The 24,718-nt window shown below is 38.6% G+C and overlaps 1 protein-coding gene across 1 annotated transcript in view; it reads left to right on the top strand.

Moving 5' to 3' along the window:
• NRG3 (neuregulin 3) overlaps nucleotides 1-24,718 on the top strand; it is a 343,168-nt gene that overhangs the window by 293,263 nt on the left and 25,187 nt on the right. The gene's annotated exons all lie outside the window — the stretch shown is intronic.

Here is a 24,718-nt window from a genome sequence, read left to right as displayed (position 1 = left end):
CCTTCTGTTTATCTCCCAACTGTCTTTTAGTTAATTCTGCAGAGCCCTGCAGTGCAACGAGCTACAAACTTGTTAGAATAATTTAGAGTATCCCTTCCCTCTTTGCTGTCTCTGTCTTCATGCACTGGATTCCCTGTGCAATGTGTTTGAAGTGATTCTTGGTCTAGAATAGATTATTTTCTAGCATACAAATCTTTTTTCTCCAATTCTTATCTCAAATCTTTTATCTGTGATTATTTATTTATAGTTATTGCCTTTTTACCTTTAAGGAGGTGCTAATTCAATTTCTGAAAGTTTTTTTTTGTTTGTTTTATGCCACTTATTATACTCCCACATGCACTTTTTTTATTTATGTTCCCTGCTGTCTGAAACTTCTGTCCTCTAGAGCAGTAGTTGGTGTGCCTGTGAGTTTCCCACTTATTTAAAAAGTATTTGTAAAATGGATGTCCCAGAACCCCTGCATGATTCAGGCTGGAACCTGAAGGTCTCTAACCTGAGGCTCAGAGCAGGATCAAGTCAGGTGCCAGGGCTTTATCCAGATTAATCTTAAAAACCTAGGACTGAACAACTTCCCCAGGCAACTTGTTCCAATATTGATGGTTCTGATGGTAAAGGATTTTCCTTATATCTAGATAAAATGGCTCAATTTGTTATTTTTCTAGAAATACTCTGGAATAATGTATTTTCTGCTACTTGATGTTTTGTGATTCAGACAAATAATTGCTTATTGGTACTCAATTCTCTGCTTATTTACAGTGCTGTGCTCTGAGTAAGTAAAAAAGAATTTAGTCTTAGTTTTCAGAGTCCTATTTTTCTTGTCTTGTCGAAGCTATGCTAGTCTTCATTTATTTATGTCATTTTACTGCTAGAAAAAGCATGTGACATAACTCTAAAATAAACCTCCCTGTGCAGCTTTGAAATTATCCAGGTCTAGAGAACGATATTTTATCAGCTTTATGGAAAAACAAGTTTTAAAACTAATGAGTTGCAGTTTTAGATTAGATCATCACAACTGCAATGTCAGGAAGTTATTCTGTTCTAGACACCTTTGCTTATTTACTGTATGTTTGTGATATTGACAATTGCTCACCTAGTACCTGGTTTCACATTAAATTCTGTATTTAGGCAAAAATGTAAAGGAGCAACTGGAAGTATTGAGATTTCTAATGGCCACAAAGATGTGCAAAGCAGTTTGACAATCTTGTCAGTTTACAGAAATATGGTGTTTAACCTGCTGTGGTGCCTCATTCTGACCATTTAACAGAATTCAGTCACAGGAGGAATCGTAGCATTCACCAGCAGTTTATCCAACTCTTTAACATCCTTTGGGTCTAGCATGAGAGAATTAGAAACTGTTTGCTGCAGCTCTCATAATGCAGTCTCCTCTTCAAAGAGTCTCGGTAAAAGAGTCAGACTTCAGAAAATGCCATCAAAATGGGGCTTGGATTTAACTAAACAAACACACTTTATTCTATAAGTGCTTTTATTAACATATACTTTTGCAATAACCTGAATGAGGAACATGAACACGCAAAGTGGATTAAAAACTGAGGTGACACCCACCTCAGTTGTGAAAATCTATGAGAAGTGTTTTTGGATGCTCTTATACCATTTTCCCTTCTAATATTGTCTGTATTAAAATTGCTTTTGTTGCATTATATATTCCAAATACATGAACTCTATGAAACTTTTAATAACTTTAAAATAATTGCAATTCCTCTTTAGATATTATTTTTACTTTCCTCTCTTACTTATCTTTGTGTTTTAGAGAATATTGACTTTTTTCTTGTCATCTAACTAGAATTTAAAATGACATAATAATTTTCATTAACTTTATTTTTCATTCTGTTCAGCAAATGATTATGCATTATGTTCTCTTATTCACTAAGAAGCCTGAATGCAACTATGTGAGATTTTTTAGTTAGCCAAACAGAAAAAAAAAATAATCACAGAGGATCTTTCCATTTTGAAAACCAAAGGTAACCTTTTGTGCTTTTAACAACAACACTGTTTGCCAGGTTCATTGCCTGTGGTATTTTTTTTGATTTTTTTTTTTTTCCTGCAACTTGTTAGAAATAATTGGTAAAATACCTCTGCCATCTTTGATCATACCTGAGCCATTTAGTTTGGAGCAGCCCAGATCTGTCAGAGGCCAGAGCTGCCCTGCAGAGCCGTGACTGCCCCGGTCTCATGGAGAGGTGAGCTGCTACTGGAGCACAGGTGAGAACAGAAACAGAATTGCAGGAGGGCTTGAATTCACTGAAGGAGTGATGGCAAGAAACTAAAAAATTTGACCATAATTTTTGCTTTCTTAACCGGGAAGAGATCTATGTCTTTTTGAAGAATTTGATTCTGCTGTGCTCCTGGATATTAACATGAGATTTCTCTTGTGCAGTGCCATGAAATTTGTGGTTGCAAGCAGATTTGAAACTGTTTGTATAGTTAGTGAACAAAAGTAATTTCAGGTAACGTAATAATTCTCACTTACAGGTTGACAGAATTGTATCTGAAATGAATATAAGTGATTAAAAAAAATATGAAAACCATATTTTTGTGTCACAGGTGCTGCAATAGATGCTAACTTACAGTTCTAATAATAATTCCCAAGAAATAATGTAATTGTGATTTCTTTATGTAATCTGGCATTCACATCTTTTTATCATTACATCTGTCAAATATTTGTTTTACACTGTGGGGGATTGAAAGATAAATGCTGACGGATGCCCCTGTATCTTATGAAAAATTGTTAAGTGGCTAAATATATAAATGCATTACTGTATGAGATAAAATAAATCTTAATTCAAGACAGAAAATATCAGTTCTAAAATCCAAAGTTCCGTGAACAAAAATACAACTCAAGAGTTATAAATGGAAAATTACTGGTTTTTCAAATTCCTTTTGTCTGTGTGAATACTTAAACCAGCTATACAGGGTATAGTTTCCTCCTTTATTTCTGTAATCTTTTCTGGTTTTCTATTTTCACTAAAGCATGTGCACACACATTTAATTAAAGTATCTTTTTTTTTTTTTCCATTTGTGTTATGCACAAACACACAACTTCTAATTCCTTCCAATCTAACTTACTGATCTAATCATGTGTTGTGTAATGATCCATCCCATTTTGTCCAGGCACATTTATAGCAATGTATGAAATTAATGTTCCTTTCCTTAAGAATGCTGTTAATATGGACCATTGTGGAACAGAAAGCAGAAATGAACCACTTCAGGTTGTCTACTGCCAGGAAGTGTTCTAGAGGTTTCTGGTCTCTTACTGTAAATTTAATCATTCTTGGTTAATAAGTTTGTTACTGCTCTAAAAATCCCAAGTACCACGGAGGTAAGGAGTGATGCAGTTCATTAGTTTAATGCCACTGAATTAGAAGACCTCAGCTCCTGAGATGAAGCACTCAAACAGTCCATTACTAGAGAAAGCAAAGTCGGTGTGTGAGAGCTGCTGTGGCAGCAGTGCTTGTATTCCTCACCTGCCTGAAGAGGCACAAGTGCTGTGCTTGGGAGCTGGCCTGGGCTGCTCACCCACTTGCCACACTCATCAGGGGCTGTTCTGCCTAGCTTGTCTTATGTAGGGATAAATAAACCACTGAAGCTGTGTCCAAAACCACAGGGGTACCTTTATAAAATAATCAAATGCCATTTATGTTCAGCTGTTAGTGTTGCACTTGGTGTTTTCAAGAGCATTTGTTATGAATGCAGTGAAGAAATAATGTTCTATTGTCCAAAATACTGTGTATGAAGTGTCTGAGCCCTTCTCTTTGCTGCTGTGCCTTTCTGCACCTACTGCTAAATTGCAGCTTTTTAGGGAGGAGACAAGTAGTGTCTGAAGAACACTCATGTCTGCTGGATCGCTTCCAGGGCTGTTTGCTCAGCATGGAGCACCATGGATCAGGGTTGTAAAATGCTGTCAGCCCTCCTGTTGACCCATGTTTTTATGCCAAATCGTTTAAGACAGAAGCTGATGTAGGCAGGAAAGGTAAAGTTAAAAGCAGGGGAAAGTCCAGTGCCTCTTCAAGAAAACAAGGTGAAACCCTTCAGTTGTTGGTTAGGAGACAGCATAATCAGCTGGGAAAGGCAGCAGTGATCCTATGAAACACTGTGATGCTGTTGCTGTAGAGGAAAAGGAGTTGTTTCCTGTTGTTAGCCTGAAAGTCAAGTCTGGGAATGATGGTTCTCATGGCAAAAGTGAAGCCAGGAGTTTTGCTGAGGAGACAAATCACTAAGTGCTGCAGCTGAGTCAGAAAATGAGTGTTGGTCTGGGGAGAAACATCAATAAAATGTGCCTTATGGATCAGGAGAGGAATGAAGGTTGTTCCAATGTGGGTGAGACCTATGATGCCATGAACTACTGCTGCAAGCTGCTGCTTTTGCAGGCGTGAGAAATGTTTTTTTCTGACTGTTCTGTGCGTGATATGGGATGTCTGATTCAGAGTTCATGGCTTTGTACACTGCTTAGTAAAAGTACCATGGCAAAGTTTCACACTGGGACTTAATTAATTTTGCTTCTCGTGTGGTCAAGTGTTCCTTGTCCATATTTTTATTGACATTTCTATTTTTGAAAATGACCTCATCTTTTTTCCTTATTTAATTTCTGTGACATTATGCCTTTTTTTAATTTAATTCAGTTAATCCAGTTTGCACTGACAGAACTCCTGTATACCCTCATGTACTTCTGATTTAACACAATCTTAAGTGTATCCTCATTTCTGAGTATTTAAAGGATTATTGTGCTGATAGTCTACTAGAAGTATGTATGGAGTTTTAACAGACATGATTATTGTGTCGTATAATTCAAAGCAATAAGAGCAGTACAATTTTAGGGGGAAATGTAAAAATAATCCCTCTTCTTCATCTCTTCCACAGAAAATAGCTGATGTTTTGTAGATTTTGGTACATGTCACACATTGCCTGTTTCAACAACAGCAGATGATAAGGCACTGACCCCAAACCCTTACCAAAGTAAAATTTCCAAGCTGAAGTTGAATCAGAGTTGGTTTACATATGGAAAAATATAGTAGATAAAAAATATAACACTGTAGAAGTAGCTATCATAGAGAAGATATTAGGAAACCATTTATCTGCTTATCCATCACCGGTGACTTGCAGGGTGAAAGGCTGTGGCACTTAGGGCCATTGCTTGCAGCATGAAGGAATGAAGCAGCATCCAAAAGAATAACTACAGAAGAGGAACGTGCATTTATTGTCTTGAGTAAGTGAATTAATCCTGCTTATAAGTGCCATGAGCTTTCTCTGTACAGAGATGTGTATCTCTACAGAAAGCACAGTGTGGATTTAATAGGAAGTTCTTGCTGTTGACTTTGAGGGAGGGCTTGGAAAATACTTCAGCAGAGCTATGCTCGCTTCCTCCCTTTGAGAGCCTGCCCCTATTATTTTAATTAAAAAGCAGCAGACAAAATCTGATCATACAGAGCCTTCTCCACACCAAACCCAAAGTTAAAATGAATTCTTTGTGCTCAGTATAAAACTGAATTTAGCAACCATGTCATGTAAGCAGAGCTTCTGCAGCATGCTCTGAAAGGCAGTGTCACGGGAAAAGCAAAGGAAGCAATTGCAACATTCACTTTTCCTTTTTATTGCCAGAACCATGCCAGAAATGTTGTTAGGGAGCAACGGTTAATTAAACTGTTATCAACTTAACTTTGGGGTATTTCATAATCTCACCCTTGGCATTGTCTTTTTATTAGGAAAAGGCTTAAGTGACTATGAAATATAATGAAAGGCCGTGGGGAGGGCTTGCACACCACAAAGCTGCTAATCCATTGGGGACTTCTGTGGGAAGTGATCATTTTTCAACAGCAATGCAGAGCTTTGAAGGTTATCAGGACCTTTTATCTTCTAGTCAGCTTTCTCTGAACTTGAAACTCTATCTGTGTGAAGTACATCCCAGCAAATACCCACTGAGCTTGAGGTGGAGAGACTAATGTATTGCTTGCTGCTTTTCCTCAAATGTTTTAGATCCTTAGAGCTGTTTATTTGCTTTATGTAGCATGTGGGAGCCTGAGTGAGGGTCCAGGACATTAAGCACAATACGTGTTTAATGCTCTGGAGAGTTTATTGTGCAAAGTGTTAGGTGTTGTTCAGACAATGTAGGCTCGGCACTGCAAATATAGAGATATATATTTGTCTTGACCTCAAACTAAAGTAAAAGGTCCAGACTGATCCAGTAATAGCAGGAGTGCAGTATTTTCCTCTCAGGTTGTTTGTTTTTGAGTAAGAATGTGATCAACTGGGAACACAAACAGTGCCTGCAGTTCACTTTCATTTTTTTTTTCCTATCATTTATTATTTTTATCCAACACAGAAGAGTCTTAGCCATAAGTGGGAACAGGGTGTCTGAGAAAATACTGACTGACTTTGACATTTGTACTCAGTCTCTTCTGTTAAGCCTTGCAAAGAGTAAGAACAGTTTGCTTTGTAAAGGAAGAAATGAACACCAAGAGCATCTGACAAGACATAATTATTTGAAAGGAAGCTAATAAGAAATTTTTCAAAAAGCCTGTTGGCAGAATTTGGAGTTTTCTGCTGCTGAATAGAGCTCTTGTGGTTTGAATCTTGCCATTCCTAACCACACAGTCCCAGTGATCACTCTGGGAGCTGCCATCTCAGTGTTTAGTTAAACATGCCCATGTCAGCACTTTAATACAGCTTGAAGTGACAGCAGTATTGGGCTGTCCCCAGCCTCATTTACTGGTGAATAATCATGTCATGCAAAGTCCATTACTGCCGTTCTGCATCCGTGCTGCTGGGCTTGCCCATCACTAGCAGCTAACAAAGAAGCACAACATAAATTAGCCACTTAATTTAAACCAAAATGCAGCTGGAGCATTCATTAGGCTCCTTGAAAAATCTCATCTTAACTGTCAAAGCTTAATACTTTCACTAGTTGTTGCTTGTTTGTTTGTTTTTTTTTATTCTTGACAGTGAAAAGTTCTGGAGCTTTAACTGAAGTTTTACATCTTAAATTTTTTGGGAGGAGTGGTAGGCTTGTTTGCTGTACAATTTTATACTGAAGATGTAGTATCCCAGTGTGGTACAATAATTTGCATAAATATCAGTTCTGACTTTTTAACTATTGTCACTGTGCCTTCCACAGAGCTTTAAATATTGTGATCTTTATCAAATGCATTATTCATAGGATTAATATAGACACCTCTTGCCCAGGCTTACTGAAAAGTTCCACAAACCAGAGAGTGCACATCTTTCACTTGTTACTTGGCTTGAGCCATTTCATCACATCAGAGCTCCTGAAATCTGCCATTCAATGGAGTTAACAGAGAACAGTTAACCCTGGCTGTGATCTGGACACTCGCTGTATCCAGGTTGCTCCTACCATTAGCAGCACTTGAGTAAACATTTCAGAGAACATAATTACCTTTTGTGTGTCTATGTGTATTCTATTTATAATCTCAAATCCTCACTTCCTCTGTTGCATTCTCTTATGCCCAGTTGGCTGTTAGAAAAGAAATCAGTGATTTGTGTTTAAAATATCAGAGCTGGGCTAATCAGATGCCACTGCTCATGCTACCAGAATGATATCTTACATGAAGCTAACTGGATAATGGCTTAAGCACTACTTAACTGAAGTCCTCAGTATAAAGCAGCGCTCCCTAAATCATGAACTGAATTTTGTCTGCTCATCAGCTGAGTTCTTCCTAACTGTGTTCAGGTGGAGCAGCAGCAGGATGATGGGAATCACTGCTCTTGTGGCATTTATCCCTGGGATGCTCTGTAGAGGAATTAATCATGTGCCATTAACATATTCACCTGCATGGGGAGTAAACCAAGTCATGGACTTGGCAGAGACAAAATCTGTTGCAGGGGCAGACTTTGAGACAGACTGAATTTTACTTCAGTTGATACAACTGAAGTTAATTCACTCTTTTCTTTAGTCAAATATTTTGACACAATCTGAGTTAATCAACCTGCTCTTCAAAAAAATATTGAAAAGGTCATACAAAATAATATCCAATTTGGAAAAGGGATTTGCATTAAAAAAAAAAAAAAAAAAAGAAACAGGAAGGAGATGCATATCTTATCTGAGTGCAGGAACTGTTAAGTTAAAAATAATTAGGATATGAGACAGCAAGTATCTCTAAATATATGTAAAGAGCAATTCTCAGTAAAATACATGAACTTGGGTTTTACCCTCTTTTCAGTTAATATAGAGGTTGGGATTGGGAGCTCACTTTTTTTTTTTTCCCAATTAACAGAGAGAAAAGCTATTTGATACAATCCAAGTGGTTTACCATGCATTTCAGGTAAACCTGGTAAATTGATTATCTGCATCTCCCAAATAATTTCACTTGCTTATTAATGATAATTGCTGCTCATTGGTGAAAAAAAAAGCTGTAAATGATATGTTAACATCACAGAAATAGCAACAAAAAGCCAAATGTCCCAAATGTAGCATTTGTCTAAGGTTCTCCTCCCCTGGCACTTCACTTAGACAGTTCTGTGTTTTATTGCATGGTAAGACTTTCTACAATTTAGACTAAAAAATTAATTTTTTTCATAGTAGCTTTTATGTTGCATGACTATAATTTTCTAAAATCTTTCAGTGCTGTGATTTTCTCTGGAGAAAAAATATTTGGGCGCATGTAAGAATATTCAGTGGTCCAGGGAGCAGTGCTTAGGCATTATTTCACAGATATGTAAATATATATGTATATATAAATTCATTTAATGGTGATATTTATCATTTCCCATAGACTTGAAATGTTTCAGTAGAGAAGTTTTAACAGGGTACAGTTTGGCTGAGGAGGACTGGATTTGTTTAGACATCTTTTTCTCTCTTTCAATGCAGCTTCTATGAGCTGCTAAATAGCAGAGCTATTGCTGACATTTGGCTACTTGATTAACATAAAAAGGCTTTTGCTTTGTTTCATATCTGAATATTTTTGAATATGTAAGACTCCTTGTATTTCATGCCATCTTACAAAAAAAACTTTTTTTTTTTTTTTGCATTTGATTGCATTGGTGAATTTTTAGGGTATGAAAAGATTAGTTTGTGCCTGTTAGGGAAGAGCAGATGGTTTTGTTTCTTTAGAAGAGATCTTATGAGATTAGAGAGTTCTTCAGCCAGTAGAGATTTTCACTGGAATCATACAATCAACTGGGTTAGGGACAATATTTTGATATTGAATACACGTATATAATAAATAAAAGTTATCATTGATAGGAAGTAAAGCAAATTCTGACCTCAAAAAAAGTTTCTGGGCTATGATGGCTTCATAGCTCTTAAAAGGTCCTTGTGTCCTGAGATGACTTCTGTATCAAAATGATCCAGCTCTGTTGCAAATCAAGCAAAAAGATTTAATTGAATTCTTAAATGCAAAGCTAAATAGATTATAATTTCCATGAGCTTCAGAAATAAGCCCTATATTGGAAGTTATTGCAGTTGTTTATTAATTCCTTTTTTAAAAGAAAATAGGTTAATACACAGAAACCAGAGGTTTGAATGAAAGATAAATATACATGGCTTCAAAACTATGGGGGATTTTTAACGTGTCCTTAAGAGCAGCATCTCTGTGGTCTTATAGGTAGGATTTGTGCTAAACCTGAGAGGCTTTTGAGGTAGTAAAATATTTTATTCCTCTGGAAAAACCCAGTGGCTTTTTGGACCATTGATTTTCTCAGGAAATGCACTGCTTGTTTTGATTGTACTAGGGATAAGCTTTCTTCCTGGATACTTTCTTCTAATTATGAATCATGGAATATTGCCAAAGAAGATTTAGTTCGCAGGAGCAGGAGCACTTGACTGACAGAGAGGTGCGTGTGTGCTCATAAAAACCTGATAATGCCTACTGCAAAAATCCTGGGGTTTAGCCCATACTGGGTAGATCCAGTCAGTCTTTAAGGCAAGATAATGTTTGTCCATGTTGTGTGCATGTTATTCAGCATCTCTTCTTTGATAGCAACACTGAAGTTTACTGAGGATGCAAGCAGAGGTCTGTTGCATTTCAGCATTGTAAGAAGTGGGCAGAATGTATGTGGGGAGCTCTGAGAAATCAAGACTTCTCCATTTCTTCAAATCCTTCCTTCTAATCTTACAATCATTTCATCCCTCTCTCTAGCTAATTCCCTAAAGTAGAGGAATGCTTACATGTGTCTTTTAATTGGTATCTGAAAATGTTTATTTTTAGGCTCTGGAAGTGTAATTAAAAAAAAAAGAAAAAGCTGCAAATCCAAATGCCTGTAGACAGATATTTAAACTTTGACACTTTCTTTATCTCAGATGTTTCTGCTCCATTACTCATGGGAGAGGGCTTTATATCACTTGTACCTAGCCAGCCACAAACTTGTTCTGTCTATTTCAACCCATTTCATATTAAAGATTAATTAACAAGATCTGAATTTTTTTAACCATTCTGGAAACTTTGGGGAAAATGCTAGCATGTGTATGCAATTGCAACACACAGAGCACATGAACTTAAACAAGATAGTTGAGGTAGCAATAGGATTCATAAGTATTTGCACAGATTTTCAAAACACCCTGATGGGAGGGATGATTTCACTGTTCTGTTTCCTTTCCCAAACAGCCTGGAAGAGTTACCTGGTTGTGAGCCCAACACCAAGTCAGAAAGCATAAAAGGTTAGGGTTTGATCCAGGGTAAATTTTGATCTTGCATCTGGAGAGTGTTTCACATATCTCTCTGCTATTGGATGTTAGTTGAAATGTTTTGGAAATGAATTTTTCAGAGAGTATTTCAGAAGCATTTCCAAAGTTCCTTTTCTACTTCTGGGTTGTGGCTATTCCATGCCTGGTAGGGAAATGGTGACAGCCTTCACTACAGTTTGTTTAGCTTTTATCCACAGAATATAACTTAAGGACTCTTTTGAAAAATCCCTGCATATTTCTCAACTATTTAAAGTATTTTTTTTTCTGTGAGAAGGAGTTCAGTGAGAAGAATTGGCCAGTAACTCCTCTATATGCTGGTCAAAGAACTTATGGAGCAAATAGTTCTCAGTTTCATACAATTATTCTATTGAAAATAATTTGGGTTCTTTTCAATGATTTGGCCTTGGTTAACATAAATTGGTCTTGAGTATAATTTTTTTTAGCATTCATACTGGTCTTTATATAAAAATGGGATAAATCTGATAGTAAGCTACAAATGTATTGCAAGAGTTACCTCTAAATTATTTTCTAGTGACTGACTTGTGCTTTTGAATTCACTGAAGCAAAAATATTCACTGTAACACATTCACAAATGAACAAAAAAGCTTAGGGGAAGAATGACTTAGAATGTCTCATAATTCCATTATGAGACAGATAACAATAAAACATGGAGCAGGAAACAGGTGAGCATAAAAACAATGTGTATTCATAGAGCATCCTGGTCAGCATTTCTGATTCCTTGCAAAATGTCTGGGTGGAGGAATCACAAGCCTGTCCCTGGGAAAACAGCTCCTTTAGGCAAATATTGCAGTTGCATGTGTGAAAATACTCTTATTGAGCTGAAATCTGTTGTTTCCCAATAGGCATGATCAATTAAGGTTTTGCCTAATTGGAACACGTAGGTGGGAGTTGATTCTCTTGTCTGTTTTTTCTAAGATCTAATTCTGCATTATTGGAACATTTAATGTTCCCTGTGCCAGTCAAGAATACCTGGAAATTGATTTTTGGTTCAATAAGAGCCATTTGAGAAAATATAAGAGGACACCTCACACGTGAATGACAGTTCTTGTGTTTCTACTCTGACTCTTTAATTTTTTTGCATATTGCAAGGTAGACCAGAATCAGTCTCACTATTTCTAGTAATTCTTAATTTTCTCTGTGCAAGACTCCTCACAGGTGGATTTTGCAGATTAATCCATAAAAAAAGTACTTCTTAAGTGTTTCCAAGTCAAAAATGAGTCTAAACAAGGTGGAATTACCCAGTAAGATTTAATAAAAACTGCAAGTGAGAAGAATTGGGAGTTAAGGAATGTCAGTCTGGAAGGTTCTTGAATAGGGTTCACATATTATTAACATAGCATAAACACATATTTATACATATTTCTGGTATATATCACATATATAAACAAAAATGGTTTAGAGGAAAAGATATTCTAAGCCAAGACAGGATGTCTCATTTATTGCTAGCAACTGAGGAATCCGTAAATCTTTAACTTCTTAGGAATGTTTTATTAAGTTCATTTATCTTGGTTCATAGCTACCACTTTTGAATATCACCTCTGCATTCTCTGACAATATTGTTAAAAATGAAATTGATGGTAGCAATATGTAGGCAATTTGAAGAATCATGTTGTTTTCTGATTATTTCTTAGAGTGGATATAAGATGTATACCCCTAAGATGATGACTAGAAAGGGGTCATCTGAAGGAATCTCCTCTCTAGTCCTGCTCAGAGAGGCAAAACAGATAGGAGCTGTCAAAGAGGATTTATGAAGAGCATCATGGAATTGCAGTGTGTTTTCTTTGGCTTTTGCAACACCTGACGGCAAAGGAAAACTTCAAAGACAGTTAAGATATGCAGAGATTTTACCTAAATGCCTTCATAATTTTGCAAACTGGATTTTTCCTGATTGGATGACATAACTATGTAAAGCTGCTGGAAAAATATCAAGGTAACTCATTATAAAATGAGTAACTTCAGATGTTGGGGAGAGAACAACGACTTAGAGCCAGAGGCAGCAGGCTGGCCAGCAGAGAAGCCTTTTTATGTGGAATAGAGACATCTCCATGATCTCTCACACTTTGTCCATGGTCTTGGGATTGGAAGTGGCAGGGTCTTGTGCAGTCTGTTCTGTGGTGCTCTTCCACCTTAGGCTTTGGTGCCACGGCAGTGCAGCAGCTGTTGCCTCCTGCCTCGCCGTCAGCCCGCCCTCGGTCTCTCAGTGCCACCCGAGCTCTTCAAAATATCTCGCCCAGGCAGGAAAGAAAACTGGGTCACAGGCAAGCCCAAGTAGGCCACGTTATTGCTATTCAGCTGCTTTTGTTTGAGTTGTTCTCTCAGCCTCTTCAAGTCTGCTTATTCTTTTCATTAAGCTGTACTCAGAGCTGTGGTGTTTCAGCAGTGTTTGTTCAAGGCTCAGGACCTATGGCTATGAGCTGTCCATCACGACTGCCACAGAGAGTAATGTGAATATTTTTAAAAGACATGAGGCTGAGGGATGCAGAAAGGGCTGTCATGTAAAGCTTGAGTCAGAAAACACTTGGCCATTACTGCTTGGCAAAGTGAGCTTTGTGTTAAAATGTTGTGATGAGCCAGAGGTAGTGCTTGCTTCTGGCACGGTATTTCCATTTGCAGTTCTTTAGATAAAAATCATGACCAGAAATATTACAAAGCACATCAGAAGCTGCCCTGTGCTGTTGGAATGACTATTGTGTGTGACAGCTTCTGGCTCGTAAAACCCACCCAGGCAGCCTTTGTAGACATGTTTATTACTGGTGCCTCCAGACAGGCTTTTGTTGAAAACATTTGACATTGGTGTAATCTGTCCTTCAGCTTGCCACAGAGTGACTGTGCAAAGCTGCTCCCTTTCATGCAGTAAGAAAATGATTCAGGAGCTCCACAGTCAATTGGTTGAGTGCCAAAAACCTCCAGTGATTGTCCTGCTCTGCTCTGCACTGGTGTGATGTGTGTAGATTTGGGCACCACAGTATAAAAGAGAAGCCAAAAACTACTGGAGAGTGTCCAAAGGAGGCCATGAGGATGGAGAAGGGCCCTGAGGGGAAGCCGTGTGAGGAGCAGCTGAGGGCACTTGGTCTGTTCAGCCTGGGGAAGAGGAGGCTGAGGGGACACCTCACTGCAGGTACAGCTTTCTCCTGAGGGGAAGAGGAGGGACAGGCACTGATCTCTGCTCTGGGGTGACACTGACAGGAGCCGAGGGAATGGCCTGAAGCTGTGCCAGGGCAGGTTGAGGTTGGATATCAGGAAAAGGTTCTTCCCCCAGAGGTGGCTGGGCAGTGGAACAGGCTCCCAGGGCAGTGGTCACAGCAACAAGGCTGGCTGAGTTCAAGAAGCGTTTGGACAATGTCCTTGGGCACATGGTGTGACTCTTGGGGTGGTCCTCTGCAGGGCCAGGGCTTGGATTCCATGATCCTTGTGGGTCCTCTGCAGCTCAGGATGTTCCGTGATTCTGTGAATCCATGAATGGACTCTGCATGGGCTCACTGGGCAGCCTGGCCCAGCACCCAGCTGTCCCCATGGGAAGCTTCCTCACACCCAGTGGGAAACTTGTTTCAATTATAGTTTGTTTCGTCCTTCTGCCCTGCGCTGCTGACTGCATTTCTCAATAACCTCCTCAGAGCCAGAGATAATTTGGTATTTATTTTATTTTTTAAGTCACTTTCAGCTTAAAAGTAATTATGTTTGTCATTCTGACAATGCTTTTCCTATTGCTGTGTTTAATTTCTTATTATTCTGTAGACTATAAGAAATTATGTTATACTGTATGGTTCCATATAACCATGAATCCTTTTGAAGTAGCAAGTCTATGGATTTTTTCAGACAATTACTGTGCTTCACTCATTAAAAAAAAAAAAAAAAAATCAGCCCATGTAAGGGATTTTGAAATTTAAAATGCTATTAGTAAAAAATGTATATTTTTAGTCAAGGAAAGAGTGGCAAAAGTTTATCTTCTCTTGAACGATAGTACAACATTTACAAAGATTGTGCATGTACCTGCTTGCCTTTAAACATGTGCTTGTATCCTTTTGAGCTGCAATTTACACTTGTTTAAAATCCACCTAAATATATTAATACAGAGAGATTGGACTATATATTGGGTTTCATATACATCAACTGACAGGCCAGGAAGAGGAGTACAAGTAATTCCTGTGTTCTCAAGCACCGTAAAACTTTCTCTTAGCCAGGAGCACAGTTGGGGTGTGTTATTGCTGTCGTGCAGTATGTCAGTCGCTGGAGATTGCAATGCCCTCCTGCAGTCCTGCAGCACAGGGCTGTGCTGAGGCTCGCAGGCAGCAGTGCCAGCAGTCCCACACCCAGACAAGCTGGCATTTGAGCAGCTCGGCTCTGGCAGCTGCTGCCAGCCTGCAGCCACTGCCAAGCTCATGAGGCAGATCCCTCCTCGTGGGTGAGAGCTGGGAGTGCACTGCTAGACGTTCTGTGGGCTGAGGGCTTCACTGCATCATCCTAGCACTGCTACTGGCATTGGGAGACTCTGAGCACCTGCCAGCGCTCAGGATGGACGGCTCCAAGCCATCGCTCACCTTGGCAGAAACACTGGAGGATTAAAGGAAGCGTGTAGCTGCTTACAGACACCATATTTACTTTTCTCTCTGTGCCAGCACAGTCTGGTTTTCTCTCTGATCATTTGTTGAGCCTAGACCTGAGTGTTGAAGTCATTGTGGTGAGCAGAAGTGCACTTTCTGTGCTGGGCACCTGAGTGAAGGGATTTTTTTGTGACGAGGTGAAGGGGTTGCCAGCGTGCCTGTAGAGGTGAGGACAGAGCACACTGAACCAGATCTCTGTCTCAGTGTTCCACTGGCTCATGGAGGCAGGGAAAATCAGCAGAAGAAGAAATGTGCACAAAAGTCCTTCAATCCTCGCCATGGCTGGGAGCTGTGAGTGGAGGTGGCTTCACGGGGAGCGCAGACTGTCACACTGCTCCGTGTGAAGGACACCCTGTCGGCCTCTCTCGCTTTGTCTCATCCATCCCTGAGCGCTGGCTCCTGGGAAGGTGAGGCTTGGAACAAAAGGAAGGCACTGCATAAGTACATAGTCCTGTGCCTGCAGAGTCTTCTTCAGAAACTGTAGCACCTCAGTGGGAACACAGTGTCCCTTGTCACATCTTTCTTCGTCTGACTAAAGCCCTTGTCCTTACCCTCTGAGTCCTCACCCTCCAGAGCCCTCCAGGCAGAACATCACATTTCTGTTTAAGTGTATGAAAAGCAAAATATGTTGCAAGTTATTAACAATCATTTTCTGTGGTTTTCCTGTCACTACTCTTACCACATTTTTTAAAAAAAATAAAAAATCTATAAATGCACCCTGGTTAAAACAGTAGCAGTCAAAAGAAATGGCACTTAATTATGATATTGGTTGACTTGCTGCGAGCTCCTGACAATGTAGCCATCAGCAATAACTGTCAAATACACTTTGGCAGCTCTGAGGTTAGCTTGAGATTTGAGTGGAATGTTCAATACCAGCAATTGAGCAAGATATTGGGAGAAATTCCAGTGACAGGGCTTTGTTGATAGGAGCAATGCAAGCTGAGATCAAGTAAAACATCATTTGGGAAATTAAGATGTTGTTATATGTTAGTAATGCCTAGGATTTTAGGAATAACAACCCTCATCAGCTAAGGAATTACTAAAGCAGAATTAAAGAATGCTATTGCTTTATAAAGCCATAATATTTTAATGTAATAAACTTCTCAGAAACTACCTTTATGGAGTTACATAGAAAACGATTATGTCACTTATCCAGGGCCTATTGCATGTAATGGTCTTTGGATTTATCCATATATATATGTATACATCCTAAAGGAACCTTGATAAACTAGAGTAACTCAAGCAGGAAGTTTGTATCTAAATATCCTTCCCTCTGGTTCCTCCAGCTGCCAGCACTAAGCATGGCTGAAGAAGGGCCTCAGGAGAGCTGGAAAACTCAGCTCAGCATGGATTTTGCAGAAATGGAAGGTCATAGTGGAAGAGGAATAAAGGCAGAATGGAAGTTTCACTTTGGAAGATTTTTCATGCTGATGGTGGGGGGAAAAATATGTTAGCAGAGACATTTTAAAAGTGCAGAACCGTGTGTAGTTATAAGATTTAGAATAAAAAATAAGGACAAGAGGGGAAGGTAAGAGAATTAGAGAAGATGCAGAGAAGTGACAAAAAGCAACCAAAAATTAAGATAGGAAAAAGGAGTGAGTCATCACTGTGGAGCAGGATACTACACCATTTCCCACACATACTTCAGGCTCTCATACAGAATTGTAGAGCTCACACGTTCTGTCAGAGTGAGCAAGAGAACCAGCTGGAGGTAATCCTGTGCCTGTGCTTCAGCAGGGAGCTTGGACCAGGTGACCCCAGCAGTGATCCCTTCCAGCCTTACCAATTCCATGAATAATGGAATTATTCGCTTTCTGTGGGAAATCTATGGTTTGAAAGGCATCTAGGACATGCTGAATAATTGATATCCTGAAAGAATGTATGTGGAAACCTAAGCACTGGGAAAAAAACTTCACCAAAACCAAATCCTTCTGGAAGAAATGTTATTTTTATTATTTGTTGAAAAACAAATCACCATGCAGTTTTAATATTTTTCAATCTTCAAGCTTTTGTTTATTTGTGCTTTGAAGCTTTTTGCCTCCCTAAGACATGTAGTAGAAGTTGGAGATGCTTGGAGCTGTGATTTTCTGTAAGCAAAAGTGGCATAAAGAGTGGAGTAGATGATATAAAGAGTTGATAGTAGAGCGAGTAGATGAAGTCTGAGATATTAACTCGGAGGTGTCAGTACCTAGCACACAAATGGGTTTAACTGTAAGTTCAGTAGTGTTGTGCACTGCTTAGCAACAACTGCAACATCAGGGTGTTATCAACATGATTGTCTTACTGAATCCAAAATACAGCACTGTACCAGCTACCAGGAAGAAAACTGTCCCAGCCAAAACCAGTAGCTATTCGTTTTAGCTATTGGCTCAGTACTGAGGTGCTAGCAGGCACCACCTAAATGTACAGACCACTGAACAGGTTTAAAAACCCTCCTGCTGTTCCTCTGGAATGTTCTCTCAGTGTGCTTTTGCAGTTGGTTCCTTTGGTATTGCTCCATTGCCATTCATTTTCTGGTGGCTGCCCGAGTCACTGGTGCTGGTGCTGTCCCGTTCATGATGGATTCTCCCTGCTCCCCTCATTCCATGGGAAAGCACTCACACAGCGCTGACATCAGGGCTCTCTCTTGTGCAAGGTGAGCACACACAAAGCAAAAGCACAAAGGGAGGGGATATTGGGCTCCAAAGTTTCTTCCCAATGAAAGAACAGGGGGGCAAAGCGTCCTGCCTCATTGTGTTGTAAAGGTTTGGCTGTCTGTATTCACTGGTGTCTAATTCCTCTTGCTGTCCTCAAACTATTTAATTTTCATTTTTTGTAGCAAGGGCAGAGCTTTGTGTTCAGAAGCCAGTAGCTGCTTATGGGGCTAAATGCTGATGGCTCATAGAGTTATAACTGAGCTGGGTGTGCTTGGCTTAGTGACGAGTGTCATTTTTGGCCTATGCCCTTCTGTACTGAATAGATGACAAAAAACCATGGTGCTCTGTGGGGTGCCAGCCCCCTCCATTTTAGACATGATGTGGTGTTTTGGGGGGAAGGGAAAGAGTTTCTTTGAAAATGCCTGCTGCTTCCCTGCTGCTTCCCTGCCTTTTCTTCCAAGAGCTGCTCATTGCTTTTCTCTGCTACAGCTCAGCTGCTGGAGTGCCACAGCATACAGAGCCACGTGCAGCCCTTGTTGCCCAAGAGGATCTTGCATAAATCTTTAGCTTTATATCTCAAATCTGCAAGCTTTCATGTGTGATTAGGGCAGGAGTTCATCTTCTTTAGGCCTAGCTGTTTGGCCCATAATTTCACATCCTATTACTATGATACTATTTCTTCAGTGCCTTGATGTTTTAGTAGAAATGTCCTCAACAGTGGCCTAATGTAAAATAGAAATGAAATGTTTCAGATCTTTTAGTGGTTTTTTTTCTCTCCACCAGCTATCAAGTTTCTCTCCTGTGGGACTCCTGCTCCTTAGGGGGCTGTTTCTTAGCTGCTTATCCCTTTCACACATCAGCAAAAGTGCAGGCAGCCATCAGGCAGGAAGATTACTGCCAGAGGATCACAGTCTTAGACAGCTTTACCCTTTTATCGTAAGTTTTTTTCAGTGGGCTCATTGTCTAAAGTATCGCCGTAGATTTTTAGCTGTCGGCCTCCATTACCCAGATAAGATTTTTTCCCTTATATCCACACTGAAAAATTAAGTTTAGGGAGGGAGGAAGAATGGTCCTCATATTTATCTTTTTCTTATACTTAGAAAGCTCAAGTTAAAACATGTATATTCAGGTTGTATCAAAAATTAATAAGATAAAAAGAAAGGTTCATATGTAATTTTAATTCATTTAGTGTATAATAAAAATGTATTACAGGTTGGCATACTGGCTATATTTTTGCAACAGTAGAAAGTCTTGGAGAAATTTAGAATTGCTATAATAAATTCTAAAACTGAATCGTTCAGTAAGGAAAATTAGAACTTGCACACAGAGAACTGATGAGATTTAGGTAGTGAATTTGGTTAGTGGCTGACATTATCCATCTTGGAAATAAAACGAAAATAGATAAAGTTTGTAATAGGATTGGTTTGTCTTGTAAATTGTCAATACAAAAGAACTTGTAACAAGGATTTTTCTTAAAAGGAAAAAGTTACCTCTTATGCCTTCGCTTCCTGTGGGGCTGTTTCAAGCCTAAAATTTAATGAATATGTTGCAGTGAATGTACTTAGAAGTGGCTTTGAGAGTTTGTTAGATTTGAGTTCTGGATGTAGCTGGCACAAATCCCAAGTTCCCTGAAGATAAACAGAAAAGATAGTTTCTTAGGATACCTAAGTTAAAATTAATTTACCTTCAGAATTAAGATCTTGCTGTTTGAAAGTGCTAATCAGATTTTCCTTTTATTACCAGTAGTACTTACTAAGAATACTGGGACCTTCACTCCTGCTGTAACCATAGACAAAACAAGACCTGTGTAAGGTTTTTGGTTTTTTGATTTTTTTATTTTAGTTTTGGGTTTTTTTCTTCTTGGGGGAGTGGTTAATTCATTGCTCCATTTTTAATCCCAAGCAAAACCAGTGCCAATGTAGCATTAATGCTGTGGAATCATGTCCTGAAATTAGGTCTGTCAGACATGTTGAACAGTCTGTCTTTCCTTTTCTGTCTTCTGTGTATGCAGAAATGATCTCCCCAGTGTTAAATGCCAATAGTCAAACAATGTAAATATCATGCAGGTGTAATATATAGCAGGCTGCATCTGTCTCACTTTGCTTTCATTAAGACCCTTGTGCTGTGGACGTTCCACTTGTAGAAGAAAATGATTTTGTTCATCTTTGTTATAATCAGAATTATCGAACAGTTCTTCCCAAGAGAGAATCACTGTGAAAAGCATGAAATGTTTTATGAACTTTTGCCAGCAGAAGTCAGCTTGCTTTGTTTCCAGTCTGAGATGGGAATCTGTGCAATTAACCTTGACTCTGTCCTCTCTGTAAATGATAGCAGATAAAAACTTCTGCTTCTGATTTGGGGACCTAAGTGTCTTGAATCCCTTTTAAAAGGGAAATTCTACCCAGACAGATGAAAGTCTCAAGGAATAAAACTCAGTGTATTTTAAAAGTAGCTGAGACTTAGTAAAAACCATGATATTTTATGTGAAGTAATCCATATGCTCTTAAAGATGTTGGAACAGGATTGTCTGGGGTAGGTTTATCTATTTCATGTATTTGCAAAGACTTCATTCATTTAGAGGTTAATATGTTTACATTACATTTTGTCATGTTAATCTCTGCAATGGGAGAGGTGATATCCCTGTGGTTACAGAAAGAACAAGGGTCTTGACTTTCCCAAGGTCAAAGGAGAAATCTGTGAACTGTGCCTTGTAGCATCTCAACTGTTCCGCTCTTCCTTCGCACAAGCCACAGCATATGGCAGAGAATCTGTACAGTAGGTTTTTGCAAGTGCAGGAACAGAGAAAACTCTTGGGAGAGTGGAATGTCTGATGCTGAGGCAATCACAGATTTTGTGGAACATGCAGGCTTTTTTTACTCTCTTCATGAATTAAATTTAGAATGCTGTATATAGTTCAGTACTTCTCACACATAAATCTGAGTATATTGAGAAACATGCTTTAACTACTCTCTTTTAACTTGTGGGAATCCATGTTTTATTGAAAATCTTGATATTGTGAATGAGGTTTCCATGTAATCACCCCCATTGTTGTCTGTGGGACTTTGAGGTTGCTGGACACCAAAGAGAGTTTAAGTATCGAGGTTCACTTCAGAAGCGAGGTTCTGGCTCTGCAGGATATTCCAGTATGATGTGGAATTGAGGTGTGGCAGTAAAAGCATGGGCAGGGCATGAAGGAAAATGCAAAAAGCGTGGCAGTGAGGCCACAGCAAAGATCACAGTGCCCAATTTGCTGCCTCTGCACGGCTCAATTTTTGCATGGGGACAAAAAAACCCCAAAGCCTTGCCTGCATGCTGCCTTGTAATCTATTGAGGAAAAGCTGGCTCTGTGCACATGGAAAGCTATTGGGTTTCATGCATACCAATGACAAGATAAAGGGTTTCCCATATTTATTTATAGCATGTTGTTACTTGCAGTAATGCAGAGTGAGTCCTTTTAGGAGAAAGGGGTGAGGAAGGTAAGGGGATGCTGAGTGCCATTAAGGTTTGTGCTGTTTGGGCTGGAATAAAAATTCTAGCATAAAAATTAATCTCCACATTTATTAGTTTTCATGGGAGGTTTTTCTTCATAGAGCAAAGGTTAAGTAATGCATTTGTATGGTAAATGTCATAATTTCTCAGTTGGCTTGGTTTGAATAGTCAATAATTATTCTCTGTGATGCTTGTGACCATATTGAGATTTTATTCAAAGCCATTGAAGTAAGCACAAGGGGGAAAGTTACTATTTTTGTTTTGTTATTGTTTGGTATAGGCCACATGCACAATGCTGTTCTTCATATTTGAAATCCCTTTCAAAGATATTTCAACTCACAACAATACACAAAACACACAATAGAACCAGAGGATCCAGTGATTATGGCTGGTAATGATAATGTGGATTTAGGTGCTGACAAAGCCTATATAATTAGTTTTAATTAACTCATTTTTTTCCCCTCAGTAATATGGTTAGAATCATACTAAAGGACCTTGTACCAGCATTCTTCTTTTTATAATAAAGTCACAAAGAAGAGGCCAATTTCAGCTTGTGTGCAATAAAAAAAACTAAAAAAACCTACCATATCCTTTAGAAGTAAGAGTCATGAGAAAAATGTTTCTCCCCTACACTTTTTAATCCTCTAAAGATGTATGTTCATGCTTCAGTGGGTCTTTCCACATGTATAAAGCAAAAAGGGTACAGCCTGTAAGAGTAAATTTTAAAGAGCAGGAGAATTTAAATACCCAAACCCCCTAGAATACAACGTGTACTTTTTTTTTTCATAATGAACATGAAATTTAACTGTGCTGTGAGCCATGGGTCAGCAGCAGTCATCTTGTGTTTCATAATAGCAGCAAACAAATGAGAAAAGCCTAGAAAAATTTCATAGCAGGTTGGAAAATAAGAAACAATCAGTAGCAAAATTGAGAATGGGCTCCACATATAAGGGGGCACACAGTGAGTGGGGATTTATCTTTGTGAACTCAGCCTTGCCACAGGCACCATGTTCTGTGTGAGTTTGTCTTGTCTATGTTCTGAAAAGACCTTTCTTTCCATCGTTTTTATTAAACAAATAGTCTGCATCTACACAGTTTGCTGTGTTACTTTTCAGCACTGTGGTTGTATTTTTTCTCAGTAGAGGTTGTGTATTTTTCGTAATTTGAATGCTTTGTGAAATTCACATTCTGTAGTCTTAATCCTCAAGTGGATTATCTAGGAATATCCATGGCAGTTTATATTTTGGTTTTTAGCAGAAATATTTTTCTTGGCTGCTCATTAAATGAGGAATCCTCTCCCGAGAGTATTTATTTCAACAGACTGTAATTGAGGCGATGTACTTCACAAGGAATATATGAATATATGTGAATAAAGAGAGACTTATCATTTCAGTCACACTTTAGTTTACCTTGGGAAGTTAGTTTCAGTATGTAAATACGTGCATGCACCAGCTGATGCCAATCCTTGAGTGAAGGAGAAGAAATTTGCAGTTCTTCTCTTTTCTGCACTTTGAATTTCTGCGGGTTTCTGTTATGTGAGAGCCCGAGTGCTTTGCCGTGCTCGGCTCCAGCCTTCTCCAGATTCAGGCTGGTTTTGATGCTCCTTGTCTGGAGAGGATCTCAGCTGTGCTACCTGTGCTCAGCACATTAGTGAGGTTAAATCAAACAAACCATGAGGAGACCTGCTGAGAAAGACAGATTACATTGCTTTTAGTAAGGTGAATTTTAAATAAAGCCAGTGTGGGAGATTAGAGAATGAAAAAATGCAGAACTGATTATATTTAAAGATGTTGGAGACAAAAAAATGGTGGAATCCGATACGTAAATAAATATTTAAAAGATGTAAAAATGAACAAAGGTGTCTAGAGAAATGGAGTGCAGTTAATCAATAAGAACTTCTTTAAATATGCACTGTACAAAGTAAACAAAAAGGAAAGAAATATTGATCAGCATGTGTTGAAAGCTGGTGACAGGGATTAATCTGACTACACAAAAGACTTAAATCTTCACATAGTTGTTTCAGCAAGATAATATTGTCTGGTCTCTGAATTGCTTTTATCTTGGTAAGGCTTATTCTAAAGCATCTTTAACAAGGCAGTGATCACTATTGAGGACTAACAAAAGAGCATAGCTTCATTAAACTCACAATTTCTCAAAAACAAATAGCAAGAGAAAATATAAAGTATTTACTGAGGGCATCTGTTGAAAGAAAATCAAAATTAAGCCTATTTTCACACATTAATTGAATGAGTTTGTTTTCATAAACAGATTTTTTAATTGTTATTTATGTGGAATGTTTGATTGAAACTGCAGTTCATAACTATATATGGTTTGGTTGTGACTTAGGCAGTAGGTGCTGAAATCAGTATTTAGGCAGAACAGGTTCACAATTGCTGAAATGAAGAGTTTTTGAATGAGTTGCAGTGTTATTACATCAGTGTAAGAATTCAAATTTGTTAGATTTGTGTATTACTGTGGAAGTGGAAGGTGGGTAACTGTGTTTGCACAATTGCTTTTAATAGCAAACAAATTAAACCCCAAACATTTAGTTCAGTACCAATAAGGATTTACTGTCTAGATCCAGATTTTTTACCTCCCAGTGAGGAATAGGCCTAAAGGAACAGGAATCAGTTTTAGTGCAAAACAGGATTTCCTCTTGAATTACAATTTTTCCAGTTATATTTTAGACTATAGCCTATTTGTTTCTTTTTATGATAGTGTTTTAGAAGTACAACTTTTATAATTTAATATTTAAATGATGAGGAAATGTCAGCAGAAGCTGAGGACATTTTGTATATTAGGAATGGCATCTGGATCACTGGGGTGTTTGAGAAAGCAAGTAGGCAAGTAATTAAAAAAATCAAGATTTGATACTGTAATTTCATTTTTAATAGCTTACAGAAAAAGACTTACAAGAGCCAAATGCTTGTGTTTAAGATTCCAAATATTTAGTAACAGCACTGTGATATTCATTCTTGAAAAATTAATAATCAGTACTGATTAGGATACTGTAGATAGTCTTCAGCGATTTGCCTAGATTTACCTTGGTGTTTTCATACAATTATCTCAATTCACAAATTATCTGTTGTGAACCTGAGAGTTACAAACTTGGAGCTGCTGCCACCTGCTTGGCATGTCTGCCTGGTGCTCATGTTGGTGGGGAGCTCCAGCCTGGGAAGGAAATGGAGCCTTGTGGGCACACAGTGCTTGATAATCCCACGTGTTGGCTTTCCACCTGGAATATGTGGATGGAAATACTGCATGTTTGGAGGAGCCAGTCTTAAAAAACAGCAACCTGTTTGGCATGTTAGCACTTTGAA

This window comes from Poecile atricapillus, chromosome 6 (assembly GCF_030490865.1).
Source record: "Poecile atricapillus isolate bPoeAtr1 chromosome 6, bPoeAtr1.hap1, whole genome shotgun sequence".
NCBI lineage: Eukaryota > Metazoa > Chordata > Aves > Passeriformes > Paridae > Poecile > Poecile atricapillus.
This window is presented reverse-complemented; position numbering and strand designations above follow the sequence as displayed.